Consider the following 16,512-nt stretch of genomic DNA (forward strand, 5'->3'; position numbering starts at 1 on the left):
TGATTCCAGGCATGAAACAGACTTTGGCCGGGTTCACTCTTTTCAATATCATCCTGTTGGCATGGATGCCAGAAATCCGCTTTCAATATTTCCTATAAATTTTCGCCAAAGAAATTCATCCAGATCTATTGCTAGCAGAAATAGTTAATGGCTCACTTTGTCATGTCCCCCCTGCATAATATTAAAGCATGAAATTAATTAAATAAATCAGTGGATGAAATCACCCTATAAATGTGCCAGTGCGCCATAATTCAGGGCAAACTGTATCATCAGAGCAAGACCAAGAAAGGAGGAGGAAGAACTGTGGATGAAGAAGGAGAAAGATAAATTAAGGATGAAGGAAGAAGAGAAGGAAAATGGAAGAAGGAGGAAGTGGAGGGGTGTAATAGTGGTTTGGAGGAGGCGGGGGAGGGGAAGGGGAAGAAGGAGAAGGAGGATGAAGGAGGAGGAGAAAGGAGGCAGAAAGGGGAAGAAGAAGAAGGAGAAGGAGAAGGAGAAGGAGAAGGAGGAGGAGAAGAAGAAGAAGAAGAAGAAGAAGAAGAAGAAGAAGAAGAAGAAGAAGAAGAAGAAGAAGAAGAAGAAGAAGAAGAAGAAGAAGAAGAAGAAGAGGAGGAGGAGGAGGAGGAGGAGGAGGAGGAGGAGGAGGAGGAGGAGGAGGAGGAGGAAAGAGGGAGGAGGAGGAGGAGGAGGAGGAAAGAGGGAGGAGGGGAGGAGGATGGAGGAGGAGGAGGAAGAAGAAGAAGAGGAGGAGGAGGAAGAGGAGGAAGGAGGAGGAGGAAGAAGAAGAGGAGGAGGAAGAAGAAGAAGAGGAGGAGGAGGAAGAGGAAGAAGAGGAGGAGGAGGAGGAGGAGGAGGAAAGAGGGAGGAGGGGAGGAGGATGGAGGAGGAGGAGGAAGAAGAAGAAGAGGAGGAGGAGGAAGAGGAAGAAGAGGAGGAGGAGGAGGAGGAGGAGATTGAGGATGAAGGAGGAGAAGAAAGGAGGCATAGTAGTGGTTGGGTGCTACTTCTTTAAGTTGTATTTTAGAGAAAGAGAAAATAAAGGTGAGATTACACACCAGGGGGGGTATTTTAAAAAGATCAAAGTTATCTTTTTTAAAAATAATAATCTCTACTGTTTAAGCTACCAGTTGTCAAAATGAGGAGAAAGGTTCCAGCTGAGACCTAGCTGGGTGACTTCCCCAAACACACTTGCACAATTCCCCCTCAAGCCAGCTGGATTCTCCAGGCATTTCCTAGTAGTCTACCCATTGCTTGCTTGTCTTCCTGTCTTTTCTTTGATGCCATGCTTCATTGGGTGTGCGTGCCCAGCATTGTCATCTTGGTGCCTTTCAAGCTGAAACATGGACTTTCCTTCTGTTCCTGTTTAATTCTTGGAATCAATGAACCATCTAGTAGAGGATTTCCACTCCAGTATTATTAGGACTGCAGTTACCCTTAAAAATTTCCAAATGTACGGTTTGAGGGATTGCCACAAAGAAGAGTAGGGGTGTGTGTGTCAACTTATTTTCCAAAGCACCAGAGGCCAGGACAAGAAACAATGGTTGGAAACTAATCAAGGAGAGAAGCAACCTGGAACTAAGGAGAAACTTCCTAACAGTGAGGACAATCAACTAGTGGAATGGGTTGCCTTCAGAAGTTGTGGGTCCTCCATCACTGGAGGTTTGCAAAAAGAGACTTGTCTGAAATGGTATAGGGTTTCCTGCTTGAGCAGGGGATTAGACTAGAATATCTCCAAGGTCTTTTCCAGCTCTATTCTGACGGTTTACTCCTTGGTGGAAAAATCCAGCCCTTTCAAATGCAGTTATCATCTATCTTAAACATATCAGGACATCAACCAGCTCCGAGATGGCTTAATTAATGCAAGAAGGTTCGCAGTTTACAGAATGAGGAAAACCTTTTGAAATCAAACCCTGGGGTTGAAAGAGATGGGGGGGTGGATTCTCTAATTAGAAATTGATTGTGCTTTGGATAGCTTTCCACTCGTTCTGCCCATAATGAGTTGAGCAAGCACTGGGGAAATGTTCTGTTTTCATGCAGGGTTAAAATAACACACACACACACACACAATCGCACATTTCTTTGGGTCTTCGCAAATCAATTCCTGGTGCTGATGTAACATCCCTTACCACGATTTTGATTCCACGATTTTGACTCTACTTCTCTGTTTCTTGCCTGTATTTTGCAGAGCAAGCTCCAATCCACAACGCTTCACTCTGCGGTGCATTTATTGTCACCGTTGGTTCTCACAATTAGACTGTGGGCCTGGCAAGTAGCCAATAAATACAGATGGCAACCGTATCTCCATGGAAATATGACCTTTGTCCCTGGCTTACTGCTGTCAAACATTCAATGATGGCCTCCTTTAATAAAACCCGAGAAAAGTCACCAAGTAAGGTAGGAGATCTTCAAACTTTTCCAAACTGACCACAAACTCTTCTACAACAGAGAGAACAGTCCATTCCAGAAGCCATACAATAGCCAATGTATGTATATTCCAGGGGTGAAATGCTACCGGTTCGGACCGGTTTGGGCAAACCAGTAATAAAAAATGCTACTGGTTTGGGTGAACCGGTATTTCCGATGATCAGCTGGGTGACGATCAGCTGTGACGCACGATTTATATTAGCTAGAATCGTCGGATTTCCTGCTTTCTAGCTAATCTAAATCACGTGGTAGAGCGAATTTCTGCCCCCCCTCGCTGTTCTACTTACCTTTGTAGACTCGGAAGGCTTCAAAATGTTTTAGCGCTGCACGGGCGTGCATCAGGCGCGCATACGTGCGCTTGGTAGCAGACTCACAGAACCAGTAGCAGACGTCAGAGGATTTCACCCCTGGTATATTCGATATATGCACAAAGCATACAGAAGCACGCATCACAAAAGGATTGGCAGTGGGGGGATGGGAGGACACAGTGTGATCTTCCAAGTGGTGCGATATTGCAACTTTAGGCCAGCCAAATAGGAGCTGCACAGATATGGATGGCCACTAGATGGCAATGAGTCTTCCGTGTTTCTTTGCTGCCCTCTGGCAGCCCTCTGGAAGTTTGCAGCTCAAATATGATAGCTTTTATAATAGCTTACTGTTCATCAAGCTATCTAAAAGCTTGTGAAAGTTGAATTTTAACCACAGGGCAGATGTTCCTCATCTTCCATTGAAATATTGATCGTAAAGGTGTGACACATGATTAAAGGTTAGGGGAGGTGCAGGTTCTAACTACCTTCCAGTCACAAAACTCATTGGGTGGGCTTGGGTAACTCCCTCTCTCCAGCGGTGAAATCCCCCCGGTTCTATCTGGCTCAACGAACCGGTAGCGGTGGTGGCGGAAGGCTCCGCCCACCCACTGGGACGTCATTATGGACATCATTACCTTCTGCGGATGCGCGTGTAGTGTGCTCGTGCTCCTGCGCAGGAGCGCACCTAAACCGGTAGCGAAGGTAAATGGATTTCACCGCTGCCTCTCTCCACCCAATCACTATTAGAGCGAAGGGAGGCCTCCATATCAGTTGCCTTGTATTCCTGGAAAAAATAAAGTATCATATTGTTCTTGACCCAGCCTTCGCAGAAGCAAGAAACAGACTCCTTCGCAAAGAAAAACCCCTCTTTATTTACACATTGGGAATTAACTGCATTCACCAACAGAAAATCCAGGAAAGAGTCCTGCAAGGAGTTAACTGGAACAATAGTCCTTATCAGCTCGTTATGATAAATGCAAAGTTGTGAGCTTCCAGCCAGGAGGCTGCAAATTAAAGTCAGTTCAAACAGAGAAATAGACAAACCTCAGTTCTGGCAGTCTTTGTCTTGCACAAGGAACAAACTTTCCAGAAATGCGAACGGTTGTCTGCGACAATCAAACTGCTCCCTTTTCCTCCTATTTATTCCCCAGCCAGGGAGGGACCAGTCAGCGTCCATGTTTGTTTTGCTTCCCCAGCTGGCTCCTTGTCCTCCGTTGTTCACCTCTCCTATCTGCTTTGCACATACGTGCATTTGGAACAGGCTCCAGCTGTTCCTCCTCCTCCTCACTCATCTCTGACTCCAAAGGCAGCTGCCTCTCTGGCTGGGAAATGCCGGATGGCCCTGGCTCTATCTCTGTGTCTGATGCTGAGCATTCATCAGAGCCCTCCCCAAGTTCCAGAACTGGCCCAAGTTCTTCCCCAACCTCCTCATTGTTCTACTCCAGGGCTCTGCAACCTTAAACACTGGAAGAGCCATTTGGACCCATTTTGCAAACAAAAGAAAACACCGGGAGCCACAAAACCCTTCCCGTGCCTGACTATTTCTTGAGTGGCCACAAAACTAGCATATGTAGTTGAATTAAATGTTCTGTTTTCTTCTGAAACTTTTCTTTTCTTGGATTTATCCATGGTTGGCCTACCGGGGTTTGAAAAGCTCAATAAATCACGTGCTGGCGGGTGTCGCACATTGGCAGTTGTGATGCATATTTTGAATGACAGGGAGCCGAGGGGTGAAAGAGCCACATGCGGCTCCAGAGCCCTGACTTAGTCTGCCGCCAGCTCTGCTGGCAGCAGGAGGGCCACAACACATATCCATTTTAGAAATCAATATTTAAGCTAATACATTTATAATAAAAATAATGTGCATGGCTTTGAATCACTGTTGACTTCGGGCAGCTACCTGGCCTACTAGTCCTTTTACTTTTTGGCAAGATTTTTTTTGGAAGCCATTTGCTATTGTCTCCTTCCTAAAGCTGAGAGAGAGTGAGGTCACCCAGCTGGCTTTGTGCCTAAAGCAGGACTAGAACTCCCAGTCTCCTGGTTTCTTGCCTAGTACCTTAATCACTAGAACAAACAGGTTCTGAAAACTGGAGCCTGAAATGTATCCAGTGAATTTAAGGTTGAAAAAGTAGGACAGGGTCATTGTCCCCTTAGGATATACCAATCTCTTGTCTGGTTCCCCATCTTACATTTTCAGTATTTGATTAACGGTGCCATGATGGATTTGTTTGTCCCCTGGGGAAAAAAAAACAGATTGGGAAAAAAAAAATCAAACAAATTAAGTAATGCTTAACTGCCTTTTGGTTTGTGTGGTTGAAACCAAAAATAGATGAATACAAAGCCCATGTTAGCCCACCTAAAAGCAAATGAGATCCTTCTGAAAGCTTCTTGGTAATACTTATTCCAGCTGGGATGATTGACTGGTGTAGTAAGAATGATGCTAATCGATAGCAATTTGATCAATAGAAAATACATGTCAAATTTAACAGCCTGCATTGACTCAAACATGCTACCCAATTTCACAACTCACGGTACAAAAGTGGATCAATCAATCAATCAATCAATCAATCAGAATAGATCTGGAAGGTACCTTGGAGGTCTTCTAGTCCAGCCCCCTGCTCAAGCAGGAGACCATATACCATTTCAGTCAAGTTTGGCTGTCCAGTCTCTTCTTAAAAACCTCCAGTGATGAAACACCCACAAGTTCTGAAGGGAAGCCGTTCCATTGGTTAATTTTTCTCACTGTTAGGAAGTTTCTCCTTAATTCCAGGTTGCTTCTCTCCTTGATTAGTTTCCATCCATTGTTTCTTGTCTTGCCTTCTGGTACATTGGAAAATAAGTTAACCCCCTTTTCTTTGGGGCAGCCCCTCAAATATTAGAATACTGCTATTATGTCCCCCCCCGCCCAGTCCTTATTTTCTCCAGACTGGCCATACCCAGTTCCTGCAACCGTTCTTCATATGTTTGAGTCTCCAGGCCTTTGATCCTTTTAGTTGCTCTTCTTTGCACTTTTTCCAAAGTCTCAACATCTTTTTTGTAATGTGGTGACCAGAATTGGATGCAGTATTCCAGGTGTGGTCTTACTAAGGTTTTATAAAGCAGTACTCATACTTCATGTGATTGTGATTCTATGTCTCTGTTTATACAACCAAGGATTGTATTGGCTTTTTTTTGGCTGCTACTGTACATGTCTGGCTCATGTTTAAGTGATCGTCCACCAGGACTCCAAAGTCCCTCTCACAGTGACTGTTTTTAAGCCAGGTTTCGTCATGTTTTTGGGCAGTCATTCTCAAATACAGATTGTTAATGTCTAAAAAAAATGCATCGAAGTGTCTTCCAGGTTCATGGTACTACAGGACAATCCGGTATAATAATCCCAATTCCTTTTCATTTGTCTAATCTTGCAATATGCTGGGGTTTTTTTTTATTATATAAACTCAGTTAAGTTTGAAAAATCCTTTGATAGGATAATACAAGAAGAAAAGACCCACACACACTTCAAAAACCACTGTACTTGGGTTACAAAAATCAGCAGGAAAGAGGTCTGGGGAACTCTTTGCTATCAATAATTGTTGTGTTGTGTTAGCAGTAGAAATTTTGGCTTAATTGTGGTCATAAGTCAAGGACTACCTGTGCAACTCCTATATCTAGACTGCCAACCTGTGATGAAATTCAAATTTTTTTACTACCGGTTCTGTGGGCATGGCTTGGAGGGCGTGGTGTGGCTTGGTGGGCGTGGCTTGGTGGGCATGGCAGGGGAAGGATACTGCAAAATCTCCATTTGCACCCCACTCCAGAGGAAGGATACTGCAAAATCCATTCCCCATTCCCAACCCACTCTGGGACCAGCCAGAGGTGGTATTTGCCGGTTGTCTGAACTACTCAAAATTTCTGCTACCAGTTCTCCAGAACCTGTCAGAACCTGCTGGTTTTCACCCCTGCTGCCAACATACAATCAAGTACTGGATGGTAGGTGAATACATCCTCCATTTTTTCAGACCAAATATGGTAGCACTAGATACAAATGGTTATCAAACTGCAGTGCTTCCCTCTGAAAGTTGTGGTTAGTAAGACTCTAGAGTGATAGATGACCTTCAGCTCCTTTGTTAGATAAACTGCACACACACACAAAATCAATATTAAAATTAAGTAAACAAGGCCCTGAAGCAACAGTGGGTTTCACATATTTTTACCACTGGTTTGCCACATGCGCACACATTCGTTTCGCATGCGCACCTTCTGTGCATGCACCTGGTCTTCCGTGCATGCACTTTGCTCACACGCGCCCATCCTCGGAAACATGGCTAAATAGGATGGCACTACACCGGGGCAGGTGGGTGGGCTCACCTGCAGTCACCGCTACCGGTTTGCCTGAATTGGTACGAACCGGCTGAATACCACCTCTGCCCTAAAGCCCATATCTTCACCTTGTTGTTCCTGTACTCTGCTAGTGTAACATAACTTCTTCCCACCTTTGATCTTAGAACCTTGACTAGCTTTTCAAAATGGCTTTTTGACAGATGAATGTATATGTGTGTGTTTGTGTGTTGGGCAGGCTGCTTTGCATTTCTCTTGCAAGCCATGGTTGTATTATTTGCAACGATACACTAACATGAAGCCCAGCCTCATCTTAACCCTACGAGTATACGAACAAGATCATTTTTTAACAGCCAAAGTCACGGTTGTCTTGCACCCAATGAAATTAAGTTTGATTTTGTGTCATGACAATGTTCATTAGTGCCATCTAGCCTCGAAGACAGTTGACGGCCGAGCATCATTCACTGAAAAGACACAAACTGACTCCCTGGGTGATGAACAGAACCACTTCTCCGATCACCTCACAAATGAACTGTTGTTGTACACGTGCAGTTTTACTTCAGTGAATCCACACCATATTTCAGGAAAGGAAGGAAAATTCCAGTAATGGTCCAAAACACAATCAAAACTGAATTACAGTACAGCAAACGTGCCTCTTATTGTGCAGACGTCTCTACCCCTCCAAGGAACAACTCTCATTAAATGCAGATAAAATCATTCAACATTTCTCTCAAGAATTTGTTAGTGACAGTTGCATTTTCAATATATTCCTACATTATCTGGGCTGGGTCTAGAGAAGAACAAGGAGGTCATCACATTGCCTGAATATATTGAATTATTTAGGTTGGATAAAAGGCAGCGTCAGAAAGCTTTGAAGGATCTGTCTCTAAGTTTAGCCGACCAAATCCGGGGTGCAAAAATACAAGTGCTCAAGAGCAGGTAGGAAATGGTTGGAGTTTGTTTGTTTTTTTTCCCTGGTTTTAGTCCACATCTGTTGGCAGTCTGGAATTTTGCACTCCAGATCTGGTCAGGTTTGCACCCACCACACCACCACACACATACGTTAAACAGATGACCAAACATCAACTTCATCTGTATAGTTCTGAGATCTTAGCTGGGGATGAAAACATTAAATAAATATGACCACCAATCTGGACAAAGAAGGAAGTAGTTGTTTATGAATCGCTACTAGCCATTATATCTGTGTCTCTACCCTGTTTCCCCTAAAATAAGACATCCCCTGATAATAAGCCCAATCGGACTTTTGAACGCATGCGTTAAAAAACTCTCCCCGAAAATATTTAAACGCATGAACAGGCAGTCCTTGCTATTTCCTCTGGTTAGGGTTAGGGAGACAGAGCTGGAAATCAGGTAAGACAAGACAGCAAGAGAAACCCCATCTTGTTCCATGCACCCCAAAGTAATAAGACATCCCCGAAAATAAGGCCAAGCACTTATTTCAGGGTTCAAACAAATATAAGACAGGGTCTTATTTTTGGGAAAACATGGTATCTGTGTGCATGCTAATGTCTGGAGTGGTGCTAGAGTGACGTTTGTCTATCATGTTCAAAGAGGACTTTGACATCTAACAGGTTGTGGGCTGTTCACGATGTGTCCGCAGGTGGCTGGTAAGACCTATGCAGGCATGAAATGTTCTGCCACATGTTGGGCAGACAGGTGTGGGCACCACTGTTGCAGCATTTGCAGCTCTGGCTTTGCAACGTACTCGCTTCTCTTGAGCTATGGTTGTCCTTCTGTCTTCAAATGTCTGGAAGCCTTGGTGGATCAGCGGGCGCCATGTTGATCAATCTTGTGCCAGGGTTTCCCAGGAGGTGGTGTCAATATCCAGGGACTTGAAGGAGACTTTCAACATGTCTTTGTATTGCTTCCTTTGTCCCCCGTGCAATCGCTTTCCTTGAGACAGTTCACCATAGAGGAGCTGTTTAGGGATGCGGTGCTAGAGTAGTATTACTATTAACCCAAAACATGGTGCTGGATGCCAACTTGACTGGCTTCAAAAACAGGTAGGTCTAATTAATGAAGGCCACAGGAATCAATGACTCTTAGCTTTAATGGTGGTATGATGACCTCTGGAAATCATCTACTAGAAGTCCCAAAGGGGCTTTTTTCAAGAGGCAACTGGACTTTCTGGTTTTTCTTTGAAGATGTTTCGCTTTTCATCCAAGAAGCTTCTTCAGCTTCTTCAGAATGGATGAGAAGCAAAACATCTTCAAAAGAAAAACCAGAAAGTCCAGTTGCCTCTTGAAAAAAAACACCTTTGGGACAACCATGAACTGGATGACTGAGAATCTCCATAGACATCTGCTGGAAGAGTAGATGGCTTCCTTGTGTGCTTGGTTGGCCACTGTAAGAACAGAGTACTGGACTAGATGGACCAGGGGTCTGATCCGAAAGCTTATCTTCTTATGATAAACCTTAGCATTACCCTGAAAGAAATGAATCTACATTTGAACAGGCTTGACCGATGCATATTGCATACATGTCGACGTACTGTGTTCCAATAACATGTTCCAATGTCTAAGGGTTTGCCACAAAGAAGAGGGGGCTCAACCTATTCTCCAAAACAATAGAAGCCAGGAGTGTGCAGCGGCTGCCAAAAAAGCCAACACAGTTCTAGGCTGCATCAACAGAGGGACAGAATCAAGATCACGTGAAGTGTAAATACCACTTTATAATGCCTTGATAAGGCCACACTTGGAATACTGCATCCGGTTTTGGTCGCCACAATGAAAAAAAGATGTGGAGACTCTAGAAAGAGTGAAAAGAAGAGTAACAAAGACGATTAGGAGACTGGAGGCTAAAACATATGAAGAACGGTTGCTGGAACTGGGTATGTCCAGTTTGATGAAAAGAAGAACTAGGGGATAGATGATAGCTGTGTTCCAATATCTTAGGAGCTGCCACAAAGAAGAGGGAGTCAAGCTATTCTCCAAAGCACCTGAGGGCAGGACAAGAAGCAATGGGTGGAAACTAATCAAGGAGAAAACCAACCGAGAACTAAGGAGAAATTTCCTGACAGTTAGAACAAATAATCAGTCGAATGGTATTGCCTCCAGAAATTGTGGGCGCTCCATCACTGGAGGTTTTCAAGAAGAGATTGGACAACCATCTGTCTGAAATGATATATGGTTTCCTGCCTGAGTAGGAGGTTGGACTAGAAGACCTCCAAAGTCCCTTCCAACATTTTGTCTGAAGTTGCAGAATCGCTTCTGACAAAACCTTAGAAGAGAGATGTTATTCTGTTACTGTATGTTGGGGATGCTACTTCACAGCGCATCACAATCAGGTTGACCTACCTCAGAAGGTTCTCTCATGGCAAAGGGAGTGGATTCTGCTCACCTGCCGAAGCTGCCTTTCTCAAGCCAAGTGGAGGAGCTATTCATCTCCATTGGGCTGGGGCAAAACTGCCTCGCTTCTCTTTGAGATCCTTGGCAGCCCTTCAAAGCTGTGCACACAATGACTGGATATCTGCCATATTTGTAATGCGAATGAACTACTGCAATCAGCATAGCAACAGCATGTTCCTTTGTCAACATGTTCAGATCTGGGAGAAGGACAAAGAGATGACCTTCTAAATTAAAAAATATACATGAATTGTCATTTTCTAATATCTATAATTCCCAAGGGTACAATATGTAGGGGAGAGAGCGAGAGACAGAGGGGGAGGGAGGGAGGGAGGGAGGGAGAGAGAAATAGCAAAGGCCCACTAGAGGGCAGTGAAGAGTTACAGCTTTCTGAATCTCTTTGCTGCCCTCTAATGGAAATCCCAATTTTGGCAGCCATGGCATATTTACTATATTTTTCAGAGTATAAGACGCACCTTCCCCCCCACCCCCAAAAGAGGGTGGAAATATTGGTGTGTCTTATACACCGAATATAACCATTTTTTGCGTCCCGAAGCCCCGCCCCTCTCATTCCATTTTTTGCGAAAAACAGGCCCATTTTTCGCCTGATTTTTGCAAAAATGGGGGCATTTTTGCCCTCCCCCAACCCACAGGAACACTCTACAGGCCTCCCAAACCCTCTGCGAGCCTTGTTTTTTGCAGAAATGGGCCCATTTTTTGCCTGTTTTTGTGAAAAATGGGGTGCGCAGAGGGTTTGGGAGGCCTGCAGAGTGCTCCTGGAGGCTGGGGAGGGCAAAAACGCCCCCATGTTTGGAAAAAATGGGCAAAAAATGGGCCTGTTTTTGTGTAAAACAGGGCGCGCAGAGGGTTTGGGAGGCCTGCAGAGTGCTCCTGAGGGCCAGGGAGGGAAAAAACTTTTATTTCTTATTTAATTCTTCGAAATCTTGGTGTGTCTTATACACCGGTGCATCTTATAGTCCAAAAAATATGGTAGTCTAACCTGTGTTACTTATACACTGACATGAGATCTTCTTAAATAAAAATATATCCATGACTTTGTCAACCTATCCTCTAGGGCTTCATTAAGATGATGCATGGTCTCTGGCTAAGTTAAAACCAAGAACTTTAAACAACTTGAAGTTAAAAAAATAATTAAAAAAAGACCTTGAAAAGTAATTTGATCAAAGATGCAGAACTTCCTTTTAAAGATTTTGGTTCAAAGACTGAGAAGAGGAAATCTACAGATTCCAAAATCCTGTTTAAGGAAGGCACTGCTTAATTGATTTCCTGCATAGTGATGGAATCTGGCTCGGTGGCATGTAACTATTTCTGTTTGCTAAGTCAATTGTGCCTTCTGGGCTCCTATCTCATGCTTCAGAAAACACACAGTTTCCATCTTGTCGCTGACAACGCTCTTTCTGTTCTCCCCCCCCCTTTTTTTTTTTTGCTGATAGAGAAAGGAAAACGCAGTGCTTGCTCACACCATTAAAGTATGTTTGTTTGTTTGTTTAATTTTAAGGAAGAATGTTCATTAGATCACTGGTTGGGGCCTAGAATACCATCTTCTGGGCAAAATTAAGCACGTGGCTTTTATTGAGAATGGGACGTGTTGAATATATTCCTGTATGGAAATTGCTAAATAGACTGCACACCACGGTAGGAAGATCAAAGGACAATCGGTAATAGTAACGGAGTTGGAAGGGACCTAGGGGGCAGGGCTGTCTTAAGACATGGGTCTGATGGGCACTTGCCCATGGGCCCCACAAGCATAGGGGCCCCATACTAATCTGTGTATGTTAACCCTTCAATGCACCTTGTAGCATATAAATACAGGAACATATTTATTACATTTCATTGCATTTTTTATTAATACTAACATGCATTAATAGAAATTAGCACAGATAAATATATGTTTAATTTTATCGACCATTTACATTTTTATTCCTGTGAGTAGTTGTCGTAGGGGCCCGAGTACACTGCTTTGCCCAGGGCCCATAATGCTGTTAAGATGGCCCTGCTTGGGGGAATCTAATCCAATCACGTAGGAGACCTATACTACTTCAGACAAATGGTTGTCCAATTTCTTCTTAAAAGCCTCCAGTGATGGACTACCCACAACTTCCGAAGGCAATTTTTTTCCACTGGTTGATTGTTCTCACTGTCAGGAAATTTCTCCTTAGTTCTACGTTGCTTCTCTCCTTGGTTAATTTTCATCCATTGTTTCTTGTCCTGCCTTCAGGTGCTTTGGTAAATAAGGATTAGGAGAAAAACGATCCATCTCATACATGCTATGGTCCATACCATGTCCCTCAACATGTATGGAGGAAGTCCCCATACTGGCAAGAGGAAAAGCTGTCGAATGTCATTTAGTTTGAATTCTACTTATTATTTTACATATATATATTTCACACAGGCTATATTACCATGACCTATTTTATACTTATTTCATCTGCTCAGTGTTGAATGTTATATCTATCATTTGTAGGTGCTTCTGACACAAATAAAGAAAGAATATGGTCCCAGAGAGGGTCAAACTATTTTCCAAAGCCAGACAATGGACGGAAACTGAACAAGGAGAGATTCAACCTGGAAATAAGGAGAAATTTTCTGACAGTGAGAGCAATCAACCAATGGAACAGAAGTTGCCTTCAGAAGTTGAGGGAGCTTCATCATTGGAGACTTTCAAGAAGAGACTGGACTGCCATTTGTCAGAAATGGTGTAGGGTCTTCTGCTTGGATGGGGGGTTGGACTAGATAACCTAAAAGGTCCCTTCCAACTCCGTTAATCTGTTAAATCTGTTAAATCTCTTTAGATCAGGGGTGTCAAACTGGATTTCTTTGAGGGCTGGATCAGCATTGCAGTTCTCCTCCACGGGCTGTCAGGGGGTGGGGAGTGGGTGGGGAGAGGGGACGGATGCCTCCTGCAGCACATTGCCGAACAAAAGGGGGTGCAGGGGGCCATGCATGCCCCCTGCACCTCATTTTCAGCCTCCAGCAGCACTCTTCCTACCAAAAATGGGCCATGCGGAGGTGCCCACAAGATCCATTTTTGGCATCACTGGCCTCCAGCAGCACTCTGCTAGCCAAAAATGGCTTTGGCTGGCAGAGGCTTTGCAAGGGCCCTGCAAAGCCCCCACAAGGCCCGTTTTCGGCCTCCTGGCCTTCAGCAATACTTTGCCGGCCAAAAATGGTTTTGGCCGGCAGAAGCACTGTGGGCCAGTTCTTTGATATTTCCAGGCCGGCCCTATGGGCCGGATTTAGGCCTTGAGTTTGACACACCTGCTTTAGATTAGGAACCTGATTAGGAATTGAATTAACCTTCTGAATATCTGCTCCTCTCCGCTCTTTTTTACACCCTCTTTAGCTTTCTTCATCAATAGGAGCCTTGGTAGTACAGTGGTTTAATGCACCCTGTAATTAACACAGCTGCCTGCAATTTCTGCAGGTTTGAATCTTACCAGGCTCAAGGTTGACTCAGCCTTCCATCCTTTCTAAGGTAGGTTAAATGAGGACCCAGTTTGTGGGGGCAATAAGCTGACTTTGTATAAATATATATACAAAAGTATGAAGGCTATTGCTTAACGCATTGTAAGCCGCCCTGAGTCTCCGGAGAAGGGCGGCATCTAAATCAAATTAAAAAAAAAAATGTAGTTAAAGATTTCTCTCTCTGTATCAAAACAGCTTCGCGATGTAGGATTTGCCTACATTTTGTCTGGGAATTCTACATGTTACATTGTAGTGTTGTACATTACATTATATCGATTTCAAGTGACAGGGGATTTTTTTTGATGGTCCGTCCACAACATGTGAACAGATGTCAAATTTCATTTTACTAAGATCAGCTCAAATTATATCTGGTTACTGCTTCAAGTGAAATATCTAAACACAGTGAAGTACCTTTAGACTAGAAGAGGGAATGGAAATACATAACAGCAACAATGACAATAATATTCATCCTTTGCATTTAGCTTTTCTAGTACGTCTGATCATATTTACTTCTCTGCTCCTGTTAGCTCATTTGCTGTCACTATTAATCAGGCATTTGCCTCTTACATTGGGGCAAACAAGCCTGGTTGCAAAACTATTGTAATTGATTAATATTTATTTATTTTTTTAAAAAAAAATAGTGGCCATCCCATTGATTTCCTTAATTTGATGCATCAATTATTTAACTCCTCATCGCAGTAAGTACCCAGAGAGATCATCCCTTCTTCCCCACCTCAGCAGCAACCATGCAAGAGATCTCCAAGAATGGGCTAATCTGTCTTGACAGACTTGAAGAACAATTAGAAGAATTAGATTCCTCCAATGATTAGAGGAAAGGCGAGATCAGATGTGGAAGAAAGACAGGATCTTAATCACTGGGCCATGAACAAGAATCAATGTACGTTGGACAAATATAACTGGAAACAATTTAGAATAGAATTACAAGAGTTGGAAGGGACCTTGTAGGTCATCTAGTCCAACCAGAAGGCTCTACACCATTTCTGATAAATGGCTGTCTAGTCTTTTCTTGAAAGCTTCCAGTGATGGAGAGCCCACAACTTCTGAAGGCAAGTTTTTCCATGGATTGATTGCTCTCAGTGTCAGAAAATTTCTCCTTATTTCTAGACTGAATCTCTCCTTGATCAGTTTCTATCCATTATTCCTTGTGTGGCCTTTGGGTCCTTTGGAAAATAGCTTGACACCTTCCTCTCTGTGACAGCCCCGTAAATATTGGAACACTGCTATCACATCTCCCCTGGTCCTTCTCTTCACTAGACTAGCCATGCCCAGTTCCTGCAACCATTCATTGTATGTTTTAGCCTCCAATCCCCTAATCATCCTTGTTGCTCTTCTCTGCACTTTTTCTAGAGCCTCAACATCTTTTTTATAGTGTGGTGACCAAAACTACATGCAGTATTCTAGGTGTGGTCTTAGTACGGCTTTATAGAGTGTCATTAGTACCTTACATGATCTTGATTGAATCCCTCTGTTAATGCAACTGAATGGCCTTCAGAAGTTATGAGTACTCCATCACTGGAGGCTTTCAAAAAGAGACTGGACAGCCATTTGTCTGAAGTAGCATAGGGTCTCCTACTTGAGGAGGGGGTTGGACTAGAAGACCTCCAAGGTCCCTTCCAACATCGTTATTCTGTTATTCAAGTGTCATGAAAGCCACTTGGCGAGTATGGCTACAGGGATCCAGACTTTTCACTGATGTATAGGGCTATATCCCAAAATTAATTGGATTCAATACATGTTATGGATGAAAACATGCTGACATATTTATCTGAGAGATACTTGGTGCATAAGATCTCAGAAGCCGAAGGCGTGGTTTCTAACTGCAGCCAGCCAGACATCTTAAGAAGCTTAGAATAAAAGCACAAAATGTCCTTCATTGCATCATGGTATATGGAGATTAGGCGATGGATGAAGAGATGAAAGATCTATCATTTCTATCAGTTTCTACTTTATTGGGGTTTGCTCTTTTTTATTAGTCGACAACCCCCCAAATCTGTAGGCATTATGGTTGCCAAGTTTGACTCTTTCCTGCAAAGACTTACAAAATAAATCAGCAAATTAAAACAAAACGAAACCTGGGATTAGCGACATTTCATCTGCTTTTGATTCCTTCCTGTAAAAGATACCAATCTGCCCATCGCTATAATGCTATGTGTCTCTTTAAATCTTCATTTGTACTTCTCCTTAATAGATTTGGCTTCCTGTGAGTTGGAGATTTCATTACAGAATTACAGAATAACAAGAATTGGAAGGGAACTCGGTGTCAAGCACAGGAAATCAGGAGGCGGTTCAAAGGAACGCAGGTTTGTTGCATTCTAACCAGGGGTGGGCTTCAAAAATTTTAGCAAGGGGTTCTCTGCCTGGTTGCTGGGTGGACATGGCTATGGTGGGCGTTGCCTAGCTGGCCTCCTGCACCATGGTGGGAGGGGGCATTTTTGCCCTCCCCGGGCTCCGGAGGTTTTCCTAGAGCCTCTGGGAGGGCGAAACGGCCTCCCCGGGCTCCAGAGGCCCTCTGGAGGCCAGAAACGGGCCTGTTTCCAGCCTTCCCAAACTTCCAGTAAGCCAATTTTTTGCCCTCCCTGAGCCTCCGCACA

At 43.7% G+C, this 16,512-nt stretch overlaps 1 long non-coding RNA gene across 1 annotated transcript; it reads right to left on the reverse strand.

Annotated features, from left to right (window-relative positions):
- Positions 1-3,580: 3,580 nt before the first annotated feature.
- LOC148113185 (uncharacterized) lies at positions 3,581-10,461 on the reverse strand. Its single transcript, XR_015728376.1, has 2 exons — positions 10,410-10,461; positions 3,581-4,967 (listed from the first exon to the last, which is right to left on the reverse strand). It is a non-coding gene; the product is annotated as an uncharacterized LOC148113185 (long non-coding RNA).
- Positions 10,462-16,512: the final 6,051 nt, after the last annotated feature.

This window comes from Pantherophis guttatus, chromosome 6 (assembly GCF_059756535.1).
Source record: "Pantherophis guttatus breed Tessera chromosome 6, ASM5975653v1, whole genome shotgun sequence".
Taxonomy (NCBI): Eukaryota; Metazoa; Chordata; class Lepidosauria; order Squamata; family Colubridae; genus Pantherophis; species Pantherophis guttatus.